This window comes from Cydia strobilella, chromosome 21, assembly GCF_947568885.1.
Source record: "Cydia strobilella chromosome 21, ilCydStro3.1, whole genome shotgun sequence".
NCBI classification, from domain to species: Eukaryota; Metazoa; Arthropoda; class Insecta; order Lepidoptera; family Tortricidae; genus Cydia; species Cydia strobilella.
In genome coordinates, this window is record NC_086061.1 from 4,080,879 (window position 1) to 4,103,576 (window position 22,698).

The 22,698-nt window shown below is 37.1% G+C and overlaps 1 protein-coding gene across 1 annotated transcript in view; it reads right to left on the reverse strand.

Annotated features, from left to right (window-relative positions):
• Positions 1–22,698, reverse strand: part of LOC134751013 (uncharacterized) — a 182,143-nt gene that overhangs the window by 141,245 nt on the left and 18,200 nt on the right. The gene's annotated exons all lie outside the window — the stretch shown is intronic.

Below are 22,698 nucleotides of genomic sequence, written 5' to 3' on the forward strand. Positions count from 1 at the left end.
ATGGGGAGTACGTTTGTATGGAAGGCGGTTTTTGGGCGGTCGTCCCATTTTGTCTTAATGAATTCTTTCGTTTTATGAATCGTTTTTGTTTGTATCGCGAAGCACGTAATGACCGTGGTATGCGCGTTTCTTGGTAATTGAGATCTTTACTCGAAATACTAAATCATATTTATAAGTAATTTGACTTCGGTGGCAAACAAGCGTGTGGAATTGGTAGTTAGAAGTTACCGCTAAAACGCTTGTTACGCATGTTAGTGTTGCCGACCATTAAAAACCTGGATAGCGGAGAACTATAAGAACACATAGAAAAATTGATTTCATATCATAAGTATTGAATGAATGCATATTTTTATTGCGTGTAACACATGGACACATTTTTATTAGTATAACTTACAATCTAAGGGGTAAGTATGTACAGAGAACTTAGATTTAAAATAAAACAACACTGATGGGGGAATGCAATCCCTCACAGTGCGACAAGTAGGGATAGTCAGCCCTGTCCGCTATCATTCGTAGGATGCTGTTAGGACTGCCACGCACCCGGCGCCCAGGGATGCTGCGCGTGCACGCATGGTAGTATAGAAACATTCCACGCGCGCCGACGCGAACATCCCTGATGCGCTACACAAACGAGGCAGACTAGATATACTTTATCTTATTGTAAGTACAATGTTTCAGAGCAATCTAGCTAGTCGTTTTAAAATGAGAGCGGAACTACGTTTGTATGGAGAACCGGGCTTGCCGGAGACCCTTAAGGCCATGATTTGAGACATACGTTTCGCAAATTCTCTACAGTTTACGCAGCCCTCACACCGACGCGTTCAGCAGCACCATGTCGTCCGCATAACTTATGTTGTTGACACAAACTCCATTAACATGACAGCCGACATGGGTTCTACTGAGCGCCTCGATTAGTCCATTAACATACAGGTTGAAGAGCGTAGGTGAAGTCAACCCCGTCTGTCTCACCCTGATAGTCAACATCTCCTGAGGATGCTTCGTAGAGAGGCGAAACACGTGTCGAGTATTGTTCTTTTGGTGGTGGTTTGTTAAATTTATTTGGGTATTTATTATTGCGGAAGGAGGGTGGGAACATTAATTGCATGTAAAAAAAATACGCAAGTAAGTATAACGGGTTAGCACTGATTGACTAGCACGTTATCTTTTCGCGGATTAGCAAAGTAATATTTTGGTATTAATTAAAATGGATTTCCGCAATGTAACGCCTGATTCATTAGTATATTTCGACATTCTGAAGAAAGTTTATAGAGCGCAGAGTAAGCATGAGTCGAGATCTTCAAATGTAGACTCAAAGACTTATGTTCCTAGCAACACTCTTTAATAGCCCCATCTCAACTGGTTAAGCTTCCCGTGACCACACCCCACCATCCCCAAACATGTTACAACCAGGAATGTCATCACCACACGTGATGGCTATCACCTCTCTATCATCACGCACTGATAGTGATAGCACGTGATATCGACTCAACATCGGACACGGCACGAACGTGGGCTATCGGCGCCAGGAAAAAAACTTATGTAATTATATTAATTAGTTATTAATTTACATGGTGGATAAAAACCTTTTATTGTTTACCTACTCGTCGTTATTGGCATGATCTGGCATATCGTTCAGTTTATAAGTTACAGATAAACTGTTATTATTTTTATAGTCATAAGTTACAGTCGTCAATTTTTTCCCCATCTTTACCTAACTGCATATCATCATAGCATAACAATAATTTTGCTATAGTTTTTTTTTTTCAACCTATTTGTTTTTGTAGCCTAAGCGATGCAATTTCTATAAATAAATAAATAAATAAATATTATAGGGACATTCTAACACAAATTGACTAAGTCCCACGGTAAGCCCAAGAAGGCTTGTGTTGTGGGTACTCAGACAACGATATATATACCCCAGTAGCATTTATACGTCATTATGACGTCAGCGACGTCATAATGACGTAATAATGCCGTCATTATGACGTCGCTGACGTCATTTTGCTACCTGGGTAATACTTATACAAATACTTAAATACATAGAAAACATCCATGACTCAGAACCAAATACCTATCTGTGCTTATCACACAAATAAATGCCCTTACCGGGATTCGAACCCAGGACCATCGGCTTCACAGGCAGGGTCACTACCCACTAGGCCAGACCGATCGTCAAAGCATGTATAAAAGGGAGTGCTCCGAGAAATTGTTTGGATTTTCATTGGAGTTTCATGCCGCATCTTTCCGCCATCGCTCACGGCAAACGGCAAATCGCCTGATAGTAAGCATTACCTTCGCCCACGGACACCTGTAACACCAGAGGGGTTGTAAGTAAGTGCTTTAAGGTGGGAGTAGGCTTTTTTCTTGATACTTTGAAGGTCGGATCGGTTCGGAAATACCGGGGGTGACGATTCAATCCATAGTTTAGTTGTGCGAGGCATTAAGTTTCATGGAGAAACGTACAGTTGCGAGAAAGCGGATTTTGTCGCTTAATTGGTTCCTGAAATATAGCGATAGTGTGTAGTGGCATAGTAATATGGTTCTACCAACCATCTGTCGTACGCAACCCTAAAAGTAAAAACCGGCCAAGTGCGAGTCGGACTCGCACACCGAGGGTTCCGTACTTTTTATTATTTGTTGTTATAGCGGCAACAGAAATACATCATCTGTTAAAATTTAAACTGTCTAGCTATCACGGTTCATGAGATACAGCCTGGTGACAGACGGACAGACGGACAGCGGAGTCTTAGTAATAGGGTCCCGTTTTTACCCTTTGGGTACGGAACCCTAAAAACGTATTCCTTAAAGAAAACATAAATAACTGGAAAATTCTACACTCTGCACTCCAGGAAACGGCCTGAAATTTCTCAATTTTCCTCGTAAACTGGAACTATCCACTACGTCACTAGGCGGGTCTCAACGTCACCCATGACGTCACGCGTAAACAAACACGCTACTTGCCCATGCGCATGCATTGTTGCGTTACCATAACTTGTACTACGCGTGGCCTAAATACGCATTATACATATACGACAGGTGTGTAAGCTGTGTTTTTCTTTTTATTATATGTTCATAACCGAACACAAGTTATCAAAACTTTAGGTTTTTTGTTATACTTTTGTCTATGGTAGAAACATCTGAATAAAATAAGAAAATAGAAGATATGTATCAGTTTTTTATTTAAATAAAATTTATGTGGAGACACGGTCGGGACCAGGGCCCCTTTCATTTTAATATTTTCTCAAACATTATATCCCAGATAGGTACAGTATTTTACACAAAAGCTAAAAATATGAAAAAAATAACTTATAAAAATGAGCCATGTTTTGCTTGATCGAACTCATCGATTACTTTTTTTATTGTTAAAATTCCATAGAGGTACCATAGTATAGAGAGGAAATGGTAGAGCCGAGGGATGACCGAACGAGATGCTCTTATGGAACTTTCAGTAGGAGTAGCTGAGAAGGCGTTATTATTGTTTGTTCCTGTCACAGTATCACATATTTTTTATTCCCCACCGTAAATTTAGTATGGTTTATGGTGGGCAACAAACAACCCGACCAAATTACGTTGGTTATTTTTGGTTTATTGTCAGAATGTTAAAACGTGTTTTTAATTTTGCCGCATTGCGTATGTTCTGTCCCTCACGGGCGCACGCGTTTAGCACATCTCGATAGAAAATATACTAGTTCAACAAAATTCTATTATACTACTATAAAATTGCACAACTTTCGAAATACCAAGGAACATTTGTAAAATAACTCAACAAAATTACTTAAAGTTGCATTTGAACTGACCGCGCAATAGTAGTGCCCCTAGCGGTGAATTCTCGCGATATGCTCTAATTCAAACTTTGTTGAAAATATCGATATGAACAGCACTGGCCAAACTGTGGTATCCTAGGAGAATATAACCAAACGGAGTAGCCATTAACAGGCGTTCCCCTCTGTCGAAAATAGTCGGCCAATGGTCATACACAATGTATGAACTGACGTTTATCTGACATGGCTATTTTGTCGTTACGTATACATTTGACGTTCCCATCCCCCGCAAAAATTAGCAGACTTTTTTGTACAGCAAATTACAGACATGGCGTCTCCGTTGGTTATATCCTCCAAGGTGGTATCATTTGTGCATATTGACTTGTCAATTTAGTTTGCCTGATTTTGGAGCCAGCTTTAATTAGAAGCTATTTCTACTGTAGCAACGGTAAGCAAGATGCCTACGTTGCAGTACAGTGCTTCCAAAGTATGAAGTGAAGTAGTTTGGTAGATTTTCAAACACCCGACGTCGTAATTACCCTAATGCACCTTATAAGATTTCTTATAAATGATACCTTTTTGAAAAATGCGACACTTAAAATTCAACTAGGGAACAAATCAAATTATTTTTATGAATTATTTTGATTAGTGTTTTTTAAGTAGTCACAGTGCTATAAATTATAAACAGAAATAGATATCATACACTAAAGAAAAAGTGACCAAGTCCACCGTTGGCCGAGGCGGGAATCGAACCCGCGTCTTCAGCTTACGCGGCTAACGTCTGATGCTGTGGCCGGGTGGTTTAGACTTCTAGAGGTCAGGACCTTAACCGCGTAAGCTGAAGACGCGGGTTCGATTCCCGCCTCGGCCACCGGTGGACTTGGTCACTTTTTCTTTAGTGTATGATATTTATTTCAGTCATAACTTTTAAGTAAACTTTCATGAACACACTTTACACTTTTGCACCCTATTTGCCAGCACAAGACATACAAACCACACGTCTTTTCCATCAACTACTATAGGCACGTTCACGTACATTTTGCCTCCAATGAGTACAATTTCAAACAATCCACTGTTACTATACCGATTTAGTCAATATAAACCTCCTATGTCAATTCGGACGTAGACTTACATCAGAATGATTTATGAATCATGTTATTTAGTCATCGTGCGTTTCGCCCGCGCATACATGACTGGAAAGCTACGAGCGAAATGAACAATAACTAAATAACATGTTTTATATATCATTCTGATGTCAGTGTACGTTCGAACTGGGCTGTGTGTAACCAGACCGGTGTCAAATTATGCGACTCATCATTCTATCGAACGATATTGGGTTAACACGTGTTCGTAATTCGTATATTTTATTCATAAAATAGGAAATAGCTATTTAAATTAATGCTCAATCTATTTTTAAACAATACTTGCACTTGCAGGTGTTATTAACCCTAAAGGGGCCCACCCATTACCAGTCCGCCGGCCGATATCAGCCTGTCAGTTAGAACAAAAATTTGACAGTTTCGAACAACTGACAGGCCGATATCGTCCGGCGGACTGATAGTCAGTGGGCCCATAGACATAGTATACAATGTGTGGCCTATAATAGGAGCAAAAAATTAAACTGTAGGCTGTACTCCTCAAACTGACCAACATTTGTTCAGTGACTTTTAAAAATAATGAAGACTTTAGACTTCGTATTTTTCTTTAAAAATAATTCGTATTTTTCATACAAAATAAATATTATCTTCAATGTACGCCATTATCATTGTAATTGACGTTGTCTGTCACACCTTAAACATAACAAAATTCGCAATGCATTGCGTCTTGGAAAAAACTTTAGTGTATTAAAAATCAAAACACAAGTTATTTTTAAAAGTCGCTGAACAAATGTTGGTCGGTATGAGGAGTACAGCCTACAGTTTAATTTTTTGCTCCTGTTACAGGCCACACATTGTATACAAGTAGTTTTTGAAACAATACTTGCAGGTGTAATCCCTAAATAAGATTAAAGCTTCAAAGTTTTTTTGATGTTCAAAATTACAGAGACAGTAGGGTAACTGTCTCTGTCATTTTAAACATTAAAAGAAAACGAAATGAGAACGAAACTTTGTTTTGACAAACGGAACACTTATGGGATAACACTTATAACACTTCGGTCTTGCAAATCAGTTAAATGCGTTTTTCTCAGAGACCGTTTGACATAGATACCTAAAATTTGAAACAGTTATAGCAATTACCACCACTAATATTGTAAATAACTCAAAACTGCTTATTTCTTATTTTATCTATACTACCAAACCTCACATTGCTCACAAAATGTCACGAGAATGGGTTAAGAAATGTGACCTGCAGAGAAGAACATCCGGACATTCGAAAGCATTTTTGCCTCGGTCGTTTGCCCAAGCTGAAACGGAGACCTTCACTAGCGCTCGGTCAACGCGATCCCAATTTGTTGGCATCTTTGTTTTCTTTATTCTTAACCAATCCTTTTATCGGAACTTACTTCGGAAATATCACAAACTTTTTGATGAAGGTAAACATCGTGAGGAAACCTGCATACATCCGCGAAGAAATTCAAAGATGTATGTGAAGTCCCCAACCCGCGTTGGGCTAGCGTGGGGACAATAACCCAAGCCCTCTCGCGTGTGAGAGGAGGCCTGTGCCCAGCAATGGGACTAAATTATTATTATATTATTATGTATATTCTATTTATGCGTCCCATTTTCTTGAAAAATGGAACAAATCAGATTTTTGACTTCGAAATCGAAAGAACTATATATTCTCCACACTGTAATTGTTTCCCATAGTTTTGAATATTTATTTTTGTAAAGCTGCTAGACTAGCTCGTGAGTCGTGAGCTGTAGACCTCGCGAGCACAGCTTAAAGCTGAATAATGTATGGCTCCGCCGTTTAATTTAGAAAATAAAATGACAAAAAAACATTATTTTAGAGCTAGTTAAATAAAAGCTTGTAAAACTGAAACTAATACGCAAAGCCCGCGCTTGATCAATCAACGATACGAATTTTTTTATGATTTATACTGTAAGATATCGCTTGGGCTCCGACATGTCGGAAGCCGGTGTTCATATCATAATATCATATCATATATCTTTATTGCGATCATGTTCATTACAGAGGATGGTACAAACCATTTTGAAGTAGGTACATGATACCCCGTTAGGGCACTGCAACAATCTTAATACTAGGTACTGAACTATTTACAAATAATACATTATTGAACTAGGAAATTGCTAAATAAATTATGATAATAAACAAAACTTTGGTTAAATGCCATTCATATTGTATTATTACTCATTTTATAAATGTATATTTAATTCATCATAAAAGCCCAACAGTAATAAATAATAACATGAAATAAAAATAAAAATAATTAATTCTTTGGACTGATAATTAATCTATTGCATTATCTGATAAAAATTCCTCGACTGTATAATATGCCTTTCGTATTAGAATTGATTTTAGTTTGTTAATAAATGATTGCGCTTTTTGTTCATTAGTTACGCTTTTTGGTAATTGGTTATAAATTATTACAGATCTATAATGAGGGCTATTTCTGAACATTTGTAGATTTGGTTTTGTTGGCAACAATAATTTATCCTGTCTTCGGGCACTTTTAACATGTTGCTAGTGTTGCTCGGAGCAGATTGGTATTACATTTTCTGTCTTCCTAATATAATGGGAAAAAGATAGGTTTAGTTTTTTAATAAGGGGGTTGAAATTTTTACTATGGGTATTTGTAGTGTGTGCGAGAGAAGAGTCGCGGAATATATGGGGACCAATCCATTTTACGACTCGACTCTTCACACACTCTAACTGGTCCTCCGTCGTATGCGAGCCAGTGCCAAGCAACTTGCATTCAAGTTGCTAGGAGCCAGTACTGCCGCCCTGGTAGCCCCCCCTACTCGAGTGGGGGGTAGTGAGCGGCGAGTGACGCAATCGGCGCAGGCGCATAGTGTGAGTATTGAGGATTGGTTGATGCGCGTTTCAAGAAATTTTATAGAGCCCGTATAAGCTAACTTTGCAACTTGAATATAACAAAGCGAGCAACTAATTTGATCCGACTTTATGAAGAAAAGATAATTAAGAAGGCAAGGTAAAAAAATACACCTGTTACTTAGCTACTAAATATTCACAAATAATATGACACACACGACTAAAAATATTCCAGTGAAAATACTCGTAAAGCATAGTAAAGCTTAATTCTTAGTGTATAAATAAAATAGAAAATTAAAAAGATTTCCACCAAATGTAGACTGTTATCGTGGTTTACTTTAGGCCAAGATAATGGTAAACCAAGACGTTTGCACTAGTTTGCAAAGCATTTGGAATATTTAAAAATCGCGGAGCTATGGTGGTTCGCGGGGTCGACAGCTCACAGATTTCGCAAACTTTCTGCTAAGGAGCCAATCCACGGCGGCCCGTCGTCTCAGTGAGTGGGTAAATGGGCTAGCGACAGCAGAAAGTCTTAGTGACGCAACCGCGCCGCTAACCCACTGTGCTAGCTGACCTGCCCACCCTTACCCGCTACTGCTGGGAATAGGTAAGGCAGATGACATACAGGCCAATACGAACGTGCAGTGACATCAAACCGATATTAGAATTATATTAAAGAATGATACTTATGTAATAAATAAATAAATATCAGTTTGCTGCCCTGCCATCCGCGCGGGGGTCTCGCTTGCACTGTGTTACTGTCACTCGTTTAGTTTTAGTTTAGTCAATGAGGATATAATAAGATAGAGCGGTACTACTGTCATAGTAAATTTTGTAACCACTTTAAATTCACTGCCATCTATCGACATACTTTAAATCTAAAAATGAAGATTTATAAAAATACGTTAAAATGTATTTAAATATGGATAAATGTTTTTTTTTATTTGCATTAATTATTTTTATATGATTTTGACCCTAGTTCTTTCACTGGTATGCGTTAAAATTATAAATAACAAACGAAACAGTCAACGCCCTCTATACGAGAGTAGGCCAAAACTAGTGGCGCCATCTGATCGAGAATCAAATTTTCGTGATTTACGAGGCACTCTTTTTCCTTAGACTGTATCCATCTATAACGGATCTATCTTTGGTTTAGTTGTAGCTTAGTTTTAAGTTAGGTACCTATTGAAAATCAGCATCATGGCTTGCCGTGGCATTATGCTGAGTGGGGATCCTTTTTGGCATCTAGTTTGTGTTGTCATTATTATTCACAACGACGCGACTTAATCGCGGAAAATAAGTTTTAATGAGTAAAAATCGTGAAAGTTTAAATCAGTAGTTTGTGTTGTATTGCTATTTTTAAGTATTATCCAATGTTTACGGTGCCAAATAAATGTATTTCTTTCTTTCTTTCACTAATACTTGTGTGGACAAGTCTGAGCATAAGAAACGCGCGAATGACAGCTAACAGATATGATTCCAATATAATTCTAATATCGGTTTGATGTCAGTGCACGTTTAAATTGGCCTGGTACTCATGATAAACGTGAAATTCAACTTCTCGCTGGTTATTGGCATGAAACCCAAGGCCTGACACTCTTTGATAGAGAAAGATAGTCTTATTGCGATTCCTATAAGAGGAAAGAGAAAATAGTGCCATGCTTTGTCCTTATCACCGACCGGGTGGCATCATAGGTAGGAGGCGATGGCGAAATACCGAAATTTATAAGAGTGAAAGAGAAAAGATCCTGTTATGCTGACCAAATTTTATATGAACATTCTTCCTCTTACCCCCGGTCGCTCGGTAGCACGTCTATAACTACTTGTATATACTATGTCTATGCATGAAACTGACTTGATCATAGGTACAAGCTGATCAATATAAACTTTATTTAAAAGCATGAAGGTTACCATAGACAGCTTAAGCCATAAGTAATATTTGAAGTAGGAATCTAACGATAATGATTGCTCGACCTAAAAAAAGTACGTAGCCGTCTTCAAAATATTCAGCGAAAAGTGTCGCGTCTTTTAACCTTAATATCTATCGTTTACCTACTTCAAGTCTTTGCAATTCCGGTCTGCAAAGTAAAACCTCATAAACCTGTAAACACTAAAGCATGGCGATCTTCACGATCTTGCATCCGGTTATCTCACTGCATAAAAAACCCCACACAATCAGGCCGGTCCATATCCGCGAGGGTCATCACGTCAAACCAAGGATGTGCTACTTTCTTTACATCCAATCGATACGAATCATGACTGTCATGAGTCAAGTTCCCACTAGTAGCTGACCGACTGGCATTGAGTTGCGTAAGATGTGAGTTTTTGTGCTCTTTTCCCTAACGTTGAACGTGAAATATTCCATTTGGTTCGTGATTTTCCTTGTAAAAGCATTTGAAAATAGAAATTGCATCGAAAATATACAGCGATAGTAACCATTATACGACAGTATCAAACTGAAATCGTGTATATGGGTCATACACAAATTTAGGTGCAGTTTCTGTTTTCGATAAGTACTTTAGTTTTCCCAGTCTATTTTACCAAAACTTTAGGCTCCATAATTATATTTGACCACTTTGGCCGTCACTATCTATTTGATTCTGGCTGTAAAGTATGTACCTCCTGTATTGAAGCCGAATTTATCACTTTTTTTTTCATTGACTACACAGTTTGGTCGACTACACGGCGTGGTTTTTTTTATGACAAGATTGGTGACGTGGCCGAAAGGGCCGAAGGGTCACCACGAATTTATCACTCGAGAAACTTGCCTAAATTTCGCGGTTTTATTTTGATAAACTGTCTAGACTAACTTCCTAGATCTAGCTTTATTATCGTCATTTCATAATACTCCGCCGCACTAATATTAAAATCGATTGAAACGAAATCGTAAATCCAAAACAACTAATCTCGGCACCGCCGAGTACCAGGGCCTCACGATTCTCACGAAGCTGTCTTGGTTACGCAACACTCACCGCCACTCTCACTTTCGCGGCTGGGCGACGTGCGCTCTGTCTTTTTATGTTTATACCAGCCTGGTACCTTTAGGTGCTAGATAGTGCATAACTTCGCTGTTTTGTAATCGTACGGTCAAGTGCGAGTTGAATGCATTTCTGCACCAATTGAACTGAATCGGTCGGTATCTGGAACGTTCAAGTTGCAATTATAATTTCAGTTGTACATAAACCTTCCATTCTTTAGGAAAAAAGTAAATGAGCCACATTAGAGTATAGCATAATTATTATAAAAACTTATCAAAGTTTTTAAGAACCCAAAACATACATACGTAATTAAAGAAACACTTCGTCTCTTAATAACTCTTTAAGACATTTTTCTCTTTGTCTACGGCTCGCAAAACTGCTAAAAACGAAACCAACAAAACCTCAGCTAAGTGGAAAATAAAGAGTACCTAGTCGCTGCGAAAGTGTGTCAGCGCCCACGCCGCGCCGCTCATGCCTGCGCGGGAGTCGATGCAAGCTTAAACTTTATAATATAACCTCACATATAACTTTGATATTAAAAGAGATATTAAATTGTAGGTTTTTACATATTCAAATCAAGGGCAAATGCAGTGAAAAAAAATATAGAAAGGAAAATGGGAACTACGTTTGTATCAAGTTTGTATGGAGAAGCGATTACTTGACGTCGATGCCTTTTCTCCTAACAGTTATTTAACCTATGTGCTAAACAGCTATCTCCTAGTGACATAGACTACAGGCACTTAAGTCTTTAATGCCAATTTTCGCCATTTTGAACTTTTTCCAAAAAACGAAACGGCAAAGAAAATCTATGTAACAACCAAACCTGCTCACGAAATTTCAAGAGAATCGATTGAGAAATGCGACCTTCAGAGGAGAATATCCGGACATTCGAAAGCATTTTTGTCCAAGCTGAAACGGAGACCTTCGGTAACGCTCGGTTAATTAATATGCTCAACTGTCGTCCCTTCCTAGCGCGTTATGACTCATGCATTCTCTTTCTCTCACTAGACTAGTCTAGTAAACTATAGTTTTAAAGCTGCTCGGACCAGTCGTAAACCGAACTCGCCCGAACAATTGAGTCACATACCACCTGGTTAAGCTCCTGCCTTGTTGTTCTTCCTGTCAAGCCATAACCTATTAGCAGAAAGGTTCAAAAAGGGTCCAAACCTCGACCTCGCAGTAATTAAATTATATAACAGCGCCGGCGCACGCGGAAGGCGAGTGGCCCTGCGTGTGTTGCAATCCCTTAAATAGGTCGAGCGAGACTCTAATAGAAAGACGCAGGGCCGGATTAGGGCGCGTATAAGGGCTATTTATTTTAAAGATATACACTACACTATTTTGATTTGAGATTCGCGCAGTCTCAGTACAATACATTGCACACACGATTTTGTACTGGAGGAGATTATCCATCAATCAATTTATTTTTATTGCAGATAACAAATAATCCATATTACATTAAAACCACGAGCAAAATTAAAATAACAATAAATAGGTACATTAAAAAAAATATTTATTGTTATTTTTATTATTAAAATTAAATTAAGAGGCCGTAGTCGATTTTGGAACAAAATTTTTAAATTGATAGATTTAGTCGTTGAAATTATACACATTTTGTTACGTAATATCTAAATAACAAGTATTAGTTTCTATTAGCACGTTTTCGCATCTTGCCTTTTAATAATGAGGTCGCGAGCGTGCGTCACCGGTAATATATGAAGAGAAGGGGTAGTTTTTAAAAATTCATCAAAAAATTATGGTGCTAAATTATACAAATTGATGTATAAGAATAGTTTCAGCAAATGTTGTAGATTGTTCAAGTATCCAAATTATGTTGAAATTAAGTCGATTTTCAGAGAAATTGTAACTTGTTTTGAAGTAATTTCTGGAGAAAATTTCAATTCGATTAACTTTCATTTCCTCGAACTCATAAGTCATATAACAAAAATGTAATCTGATAAAGGTCAAGTACAGAATATGTGTAATACAAATTTACCATTTTTAGCAGTCCAAACTTTACGAAATTTACAAATAAGAGCGGCAAATTCAGTGCTTTACGCGCGTTTACCTAAACGTCCTTAAAAAAAAACCATCACTAATTTAGTGAGTCTGTTTTCAAAAAATTGTACTGATAAAAGGCTAGATAATAAGACGTGCTAATAGAAACCAGTACTTGTTATTTCAATTTGGTAACAAAAGGTGTTCAATTTCATCGACGAAATCTATCAATTTTACATTTTTGCGACTAAAATCGACACCGGCCTCTTAAATTAAAATTTTATTCAGAAAACAAAATAAATAAATAATGGCTAAAATTCCGTCAAATCAAATCAATACATGAAGGCTATTCCAGTGTCTCGCTATGGGGGAGTCCAAATCCAAACTGCTAGCGATCACGCCCAGAATGCCGTTGTTACTCTCGCGTACACGGCGCATCATTGAGGCGATCTAGCTGCTTTCGAATAATGGCACAGAAGCCGTAAACATGCCCGATGCGCTGCAATACCTGGGCAGTCCCAACAGCATCCTGAGCGTGTTATTATATTCAAACCTAAGGCGGTGACTGCCCGCTGAGTATAGTTCACCCACAGGCAGCACGAATAAAAAGACTGGAAAAAGACTTAAATAAGGTAACTTTTACCTTAAATTCTATTATTATACTAACCTTTAGAATCTCAACTTGATTGGACATTAATCGCTGGGTATCTCGCTCGTGCTTGAGATTCACTGCGCGTTTATTATGTCAAATTAATGTTAATTCAAGTCGAGTTTTTAAAGTAAAAATAAGCCGCCTGTCACATTTGTACGTACTGGAGCAGAATTTTAAATTAAAAAAATCTGTAAGTGGTGAAAGTCACTCCCGTAGCTACATGGAAAAGATTGAAAAGAACGTCAAATACTGAATCGCTTGCCTTGTAAAAAAAAAGAAGATATTCAGGTTTTTCTGTAGATTCTGAATTCATTAAATTTTAAATATTTCAAAATGTTACCTATTTGTTTATAGGCCTTGGACGTCTGTCCGACAAGAGGTGTAAGAAGGTGAATAAATGTCAAAGTCACGCATTGCATTCAAAATAGGTTCAAACGATGCAGCACGTGTAAAAAAACTCATGCCTATAAAGTAGAGCCCCTCAATGCCGCTACTATGCTAACCCAACGACGTAGGAGAAAAGATTTGAACAAAATCAGCGTCTGGGTCAAACACATTTTAGGCAAAAGACACTTCTGTGAGCTATACAATAACAGTAAACGATTCTGGTGCATTCTTATTTGAGTTACAAGTACTGAAAAAATGTATCCCGCCTGTATAAGTGCAGCACAAAAATTAGCTTTAGATTCCCTTAACTTTGTGATGTCTACAGAAGGCGCGAACAAGTTAAGCATATTATAAAATGTGTACGACCCGACTACTAAAGTTTATCCTTAAGGATGACTCACGTTAGACCGGGCCGTGTCCGGGCCGGGGCTTCCGGCGCTTCGTTTTCTATAGAAAGCATCACGTGATCATCTGTCATGTCATAGAAAAGTAAGCGCCGGAAGCTCCGGCCCGGACACGGCCCGGTCTAACGTGAGTCATCCTTTAAGCGTTGACCTGTTAATAGTTTTAATGTCACAAAAGATAATAATAATTTTGATAGGTCATAGTTTTCTTACAAGGGACAGTAAGCGCACTATTTATTTTCTTTAACCAGTCAGTGCCAGTGGTCGTTTTAGGACGCGTAAATATACCAGTTTGTATAAATGTACTTTTAGGTCGCATCACGTTTTATTATAATGACCTACCGCGAACACCGAAGCTAGCAGATTGTGGGCATCTTTCTCTGTTACTCAATTACGCCTTAATTGGAGTAAGTTTAGTTTAGTTTAGTTTATTTATTTCATAATGATAAATTACAATATAAATTATTCTTACACTAAGCTATATGAATTTATATAAAAAAAAGAAAAAAGAAAGATGTAAAAGAGAAAGATGCCCGCAATTTGCGATTTTCGGTATTCACAGTAGGCCCTCTAGTATGCGCTCAAGGTTTTCAAAGGGCAAGCGACTCCTCCACCGAATCCGGACCTGGTATAAAAACTTAAAAAGATTGTTTGCATCTTTTAGTTACAATTTTTAGGTCACACGCTGTGTGTGTGCGTGCTTGTGATGTGTGTGTCTGTGGATCATCCAGTGTCGCTGCATTCAAATTATATTTCGTTTGTAGGGCATCTTATATCAAGATCGCACTTGCTTGAGGTAGGGAATTTTACTAAGGAAATATAAGATTTAGATTTATTTATTTCAGGATAAAAATTACACTATAAATTTGCATCAATATCAAAATTATGCTTATCTTCTTATCATGATCGTCAAACATTACATACTAAAAAATACAAAATAAATTAAAATAATTTTCTCTCCCAATAAGGATCGTCATATAAGTATGTATAAACAAAAACATGTCAAAAATAGATGTCAATCTTAGCAATTTAGAATCATCATTAAATGTCAAACAAAATAAAATATCACAAAAGAAGTAAATGTCATTTTTAAAATACAATAAATCATTTTAATCATAAATAAAATTACATATAAGTCACTTATAGAGTACAGAGGGTTAGCCAACAAAAGGTTTCTCAATTTGCGCTTAAATGCTTCGTCACACGGCTCATTTTTTAGGTACTAATGGTTCTAAGATTTATACGATCATCCAGAAAGCACATTATGATTTATCAAGCGCTGATGGTGGCCTAGCGGTAAGAGCGTGCGACTTGCAATCCGGAGGTCGCGGGTTCAAACCCCGGCTCGTACCAATGAGTTTTTCGAAACTTATGTACGAAATACATACGAAATATCATTTGATATTTACCAGTCGCTTTTCGGTAAAGGAAAACATCTTGAGGAAACTGGACTTATCCCAATAAGGCCTAGTTTACCCTCTGGGTTGGAAGGTTAGATGGCAGTCGCTTTCGTAAAAAACTAGTGCCTACGCCAATTCTTGGGATTATTATGTTGCCAAGCGGACCCCAGGCTCCCAAGAGCCGTGGCAAAATGCCGGGACAATGCGAGGAAGATGATGATGAGATTAAACTGATCTGTAATCGTCGTTCGAAATTCAGATAATTGAACAGAAGAAATATCTTTTTAGGGTTCCGTACCCAATGGGTAAAACCGGGACCCTATTACTAAGACCCCGCTGTCTGTCTGTCTGTCCGTCTGTCACCAGGCTATATCTCATGAACCGTGATAGCCAGAGAGTTGAATTTTTTATAGATGATGTATTTCTGTTGCCACTATAACAACAAATACTAAAAACAGAATAAAAAAATATAAAAAATTAATAAATAATAATAATTAATAATAATTTAGAAGAAAATAGATATTTAAGTGGGGCTCCCATACAACAAACGTGATATTTAGTGCCGTTTTTTGCGTAATGTTACGGAACCCTTCGTGCGCGAGTCCGATTCGCACTTGACCGGTTTTTGAAAACACGTCGGGTCAGAACATTGTACCGATTGTACGATCAAGAAATATGAAAGTCCCTCATATTATTTCTTTGGCAATATTTTGTATAGCAGTAAAGCACAGTCGGTGTATATTTCTCATAAAAAGCTGAGATAAAAAAAAGAACAAAGAAGAGATTTAATTCAGTTAATTATCAAACAATCAATACGTTTATTTCAGGCAAAAACCCATAGATAAAAAATACAAATTAAACTTAAAAATACATAAAATAAATTGAACTTACATTAAAAAACAAATTAAAATTACAACTAAATTTAAAATTACAATTAACTATTTACATTAAACATATAATATAATTATTATGTAACTTCATTTATTTATACATGAACAACGCACAAAGGTCATGCATTTCTCATAAAAGCCATGATAAAAGATTTAATTCGGAAGGTAACAACCAAAGCATCATCTAGCGCCGGCACCGTTCTTTCGACCTTGCCGGAAGGGGGTGATTTGGGGGAAGTCTTTTATATTTAGTTCTCAGCTTTAGCTTTTATTTTATTTATTTAGCACACGGATGACTACTATGCCATAATACGCAAGAGAATTGCCTCGTTGCTCTGCAGAGTGCGGGCCAGCTCCAACCCCATCCTGACCACTGTTGCGGGCCGATACGACTCACCTATAATGCGGCATTTTGAATGTGTCATAACCGCTATTAGGTGAGTTTTTAAGAATTTCATTGCTGTCTGTTTTTGTTTTGTCGCTTTCTGTTTTTTGTGTTCCACTAACACTTAGTTTTTAATCTTAATTGTTACTAACCGTTATGGGCCAGTGTTGTCTTAAATAAATAAATTGAATTAAATTGAATTGAATTAGCATAAGTTTAAATTTTATTTGTATTTTATTGTAATTCGTTGAATATGATGACTTAACGTACCTATTTTGTACAATCACTACATAGTATCAATGAGGATATAATAAGATAGAGCGGTACTGTCATAGTAAATTTTGTAACCACTGTAAATTCACTGACATCTATCGACACACTTTAAAACTAAAAATGAAGATTTATAAAAATACGATAAAATGTATTTAAATATGGATAAATCATTTTTTTACTTGCATTAATTATTTTTATATGATTTTGACCCATGTTCTTTCACTGGTATGCGTTAAAATTATAAATAACAAACGAAACAGTCAACGCCCTCTATACGAGAGTTGGCCAAAACTAGTGGCGCCATCTCATCGAGAATCAAATTTTCTTGATTTTCGAGGCACGTTTTTTTCTTAGACTGTATCCATCTATTACCGAGTTATATCTATCTTTGATAGTATAAAACAAAGTCGCTTCCTGCTGTCTGTCTGTCCCTATGTATGCTTAGATCTTTAAAACTACGCAACGGATTTTGATGCGGTTTTCTTTAATAGATAAAGTGATTCAAGAGGAAGGTTTATGTATATAATACATTGCATCCGTGCGAAGCCAGGTTGGGTCGCTAGTAAATACAAAAACGCCGGTTTCTCCAATCATCATCTCTAAGTCGCAACACCTAATAGTTAATTATTCGTCGACATACAGGCAGCAGACTGCATGCTATTAGCATATGATTATATTGTAAATAGAAATTAGTTGGTCAATCATGTAGCACACTGACCCCCGGCCCCTATTGTGCCAGACCTTGGAACGTACTTTTGAGGAACGTCGGAAAATGCCATTTGGGCAAAGTTACGAGTAGATATATTTTTACTAAAGTTTTGTATTAAATATATTAAACCCGGTCACTCACGTTTATAAAGTGGATGATTGCTCGACATGTGTTTTTTTATACTACGTCGGTGGCAAACAAGCATACGGCCCGCCTGATGTTAAGCAGTCTCCGTAGCCTATTATGTACGCCTGCAACTCCAGAGGAGTTACATGCGCGTTGCCGACCCTAACACTCCTCTCCCTCGAGCTCTGGCAACCCTACTCACCGGCAGGAACACAACACTATTAATAGGGTCTAGTGTTATTTGGCTGCGGTTTTCTGTAAGGTGGAGGTACCTCCCCAGTTGGGCTCTGCTCTAGATCTGGAATGACATCCGCTGTCCTGTGCCCTACCACACAAAGCGAGATGTCATTCACAGTGCCCATACCTCTCTTTTGGACGTAGTTTAAAGACATACCCGGGTCCATACCATCTGTCGCTCCATAACGAGGAGCATTTTCAAGGAGCGCTCGCGTTGGTGGTCCGACGCCAGACGTTTTATAAACGTGAGTGACCCGGTTTATTACCTATATATTTAATATGTCAGTACCTCACGGAAGTTTTGTTATTAAAGTTTTGTAGAAATTTTTTAAAAATATTAAAAACTGGCTAGGTTTAATGAACGGGCTAGGTGACTAATTAGCTGGCTAATGTAACCAGTTTGCTGTGACATATACATATATGTCAATATTAAATAAATAAGTTAGCGAACGTTATATCATATTGTCAGTAAACAGTGCTTGTTTGATGAACGTGCTTGTACAGCAAACATAACATTGCCTCCGGGTGTTTAAATTCAATTTTCTCACACTTTTGCTATAAGCAAAGAGGATATAATATTATAGAGCGGTACTGTCATAAGTGTCATAGTAAATTTTGTAACCACTGTAAATTCACTGCCATCTATCGACATACTTTAAAACTAAAAATGAAGATTTATAAAAATACGATAAAATGTATTTAAATATGGATAAATGATTATTTTTATATGCATTAATTATTTTTATCATTTTGACCCATGATGTTTCACTAATATGCGGTAAAATTGTTAAATAACAAACGAAACCGTCAACGCCCTCTATACGAGAGTAGGCCAAAGGTAGTAGCGACATCTGATCGAGAATCAAATTTTCGTGATTTTCGAGGCACGTTTTTTCCTAAGACTGTATCCATCTATTACGGAGTTATATTTATCTTTACTATAAGGGACTGCATTGAGACTAGGAATGTGTATTTAAGTTGCTGAACAGTCTCAAAATTTCCAAAAAATTCTGGGCACTTCCGTGTGAAAGTTTTCATGCAAGTTTCCACACCTTTAAAAACAAAAAGAAATCTAAAAACCGGCCAAGTGCGAGTCGTAATCGTGCACGAAGGGTTCCTTACCATTACGCAAAAAACTGCAAAAAAATCACGTTTGTTGTATGGGAGCCCCACTTAAATATTTATTTTATTCTGTTTTTAGTATTTGTTGTTATAGCGGCAACAGAAATACATAATCTGTGAAAATTTCAACTGTCTAGCTATCACGGTTCATGACATACCGCCTGGTGACAGACAGACAGACAGACGGACAGCGGAGTCTTAGTAATAGGATCCCGTTTTTAAAAAAGGAACAAAATTCTAAAACACGGCCAAAAACAGAAACTAACACGAGCCCGTTGCCAAAAATACGATCCCATACAATATATCCACGAAGACGCGTGCCTTGACTCGTATTGTCATGTAATTAAAGGTTAGATTTGACAAATCCGTGCGTCATCGTTTATGACATGAACTATTCGCTCTCAATTTAAATCGACATCTTGAAATAATATGAAATTGAACATTAAGGGGATCCCATGCCCCGATGACCTTCGATTTGAATCCCTTAGTTTTCTAATGTTTTTTGTAGCTTATCATATTAACAGCAACGGATTTTAGCAATATAGTATCCCATATTTACTTCAAAGTTCATTGTTTTCGAAATATTTGGCATCAAAGTTGAACAATTTTAGGCCAAAAAACTGGTTTTCTGGCCATAACTTTTGTGTTAATTAGTTTAAAATTAAAACCTTAGACAAATTTTTAGAGACGTCTAAGACGAACCCAAATATGTAGATTTCGTATAAGTAAGATCTTTCACAGTAATCGAGATACGAAAAAAGTGTTTTTTTAGACAATGTTTAAAACAATCATAAATAAATAAGTATTAATTTTTTTCACAATCCGGTAGACAAAAATGGAGATAAAAGATTGAAGAACCGATAGCCGCTTGTTTTATAATTCTATATGTAGTGCAAAAGTAGGAGATACTATTCAAAACTTGTCAAAAATCGATAAAACCTCAGGTAGCCCCTTAACATTCCGTTAGTTTCCGTTGCTAAAAATTCAATCCGTATTAATCCAAATAAAGCGAATTTAATTGCCAGCATCACCCACCCTTTTTTGTAAGATGGGTAGTAATAAAGGCATGAGTATAAAACGAGACATGTGAGCCTATAATATAAGGTTGCTATATAAAAAAAATTGAATATAACGACAAAATTCCCTATATCACCCTACAAATATTCACTTTTCCTGGACGGTTATTTGTACAAAATATATCTACATGTCAGTCCCTTTCATTAAAGCTCCGTATCTAAAACTTATTTTTAATCTTTTAAATTTGTAAAAAAAAAACTATAAAATATAAAAGCGCTTATTTAATTAAATCTCTCTTATTCCAAAACCCATCGCGGGCCACTAGGATAGCTCGCCACTATATGCTGCTAGTCACATTTCCTTTCCTCTGCATAAATCCAAACTTTTGGGTAGCTTCTAGGTTAGCTGTGGTTTCTAATAATTTATTAATAATAAAGCCTGACACTCACCACGTCCCCTCGCAATCCTGACAAAGAACCAAAAATCCTTGTCAGGGGAATACGATTAGAACTACAGTAATTTTGAAAATATATTAATTTGTGTTATTATAAGAAACACCGTTATGTTAATTAGGGAGCGCCTAACGCCGCCGTGGCCTGGGTGACCGGGGGCTTAGGCACCGCGTTAGCAGAGGACGCTGGTTCGATTCCAACCCTGGGCACCAAAACTTTTTAGTAATAGAATAGAGTGTATAGAGAGTTACTGTCATAGTAAATAAATTTCGTAGTCACAGTAAATTTACTGCCATCTATTGACACACCATTAAAACTAAAAATGTAAATGTAGGATAATATCAACAAAAAAAATATATATATGTATACATTTTTGGATAAATGTTTTTTTTTAGAACGCCATATGACTGACCCATGTTCTTTCACTCTGGTAGACGGTGTCACCAACACCATCTACCCGATTATAGGCCAAAGGTGTGGCGCCATCTATTCGAGAATAACGTTTCTTGATTTCCCAGGCACGTTTTTTCCTTAGACCAGCGGTTCCTAACCTGGGGGTAATTACCTAAAAAATTAAGAAAAAATATTAATGATTATGGAGGAGGGGTAAAATCGAGTTCCCTAGTTAGTCAATGGGGTCACACTAGTCACAGTACTAAAAAGGTTAGGAACCACTGCCTTAGACTTTACTTATCTTATACGGAGTTACATATATTTTTGTTAGTTTGTTTGTTTGTACCTAGTTATATGACAATTATTTCGGTTTATGTTAGGGAAAATCCTGACGTATGGCAAGCCTAGTGTAGAGACATCTCTATGCCAGCAATGCGTAAGCATCATAATTATGAAGAATGTAGTGTAGTTACTATGCCCACAAAAGGATATCCGCACGTCATGCGTGATAATAATTATGGATGTTATATACCTACAGCTACAAATATAAATAATATAGAATATAATAGAATCTTCTTCTTTGCCCTTTTCTTTCTTTTTTTTTAAGGTTCCGTACCCAAAGGGTAAAAACAGGACCCTATTACTAAGACTCCGCTGTCCGTCTGTCCGTCTGAAAAAAATAAATAAAAAAAATAATAAAAAATAATTGTTAGATAAAATAAATCTAAAACTAGAAAAGGTAACAATTATTATAGATTTACACCTAATGACACAATAAGTTTTTTGTCAAACATTTGATTTTTAAAACAAGCTTTTATCGCCGACTTTCCTTTTAACGGGCAACTAATATTAATCGAGACGAGACTATTCTAAGAAACCCAAACATAATTAGATTACGTTGTTTTATTATAGAATCCTATGGCCAGAATACTTGGTCTAATAAATTAATAAAAAACGTACAACGTTTCACAATCCACAGTTGACTCTGAACTGCTCTAAATTGAAAATAACTGAATGGATTATTCCAAAATTTCAAAGCCCTTTCATTTGGTACCACATGTTGGTTTCACATGGTATGTTTAAAATAAAAAAATTAAAATAAAACTTTGTACTACCGACTTTATGACGTCTCAGCAACTAGGTACCTCCACCACTTTCGCGCTTGTCATCTCATATATTTGTGTTCAGGGCATCATACTGAATGCACTGATACCAAATATACCCATGCCCGAGACGACATGAGCGAAAATCGATTTCTAGAAGACTTATAGACAAAAACCGACCCTCTAATAGGCCCTTGACGATCATCTTGGTGATTGGTGCGCATCTCACTCCATTTTGCATGCACCAGCCACCAATCACCGTGAGCGTTGTTCAAGGTTGTATCTAGACATGATCTAAACATGTCAAAACCGTAACATGCCGTTGTATCTGAATCAGGCCCCATATTTTATTAACTGGAGCGGCAGGCTTTTAACATTTCATCGTTCTTGCTGGTATTTGCAAGAACAAATTCAAAAATTGACACAAATGTAGTAATAGAATTAACTTGTATGGAAT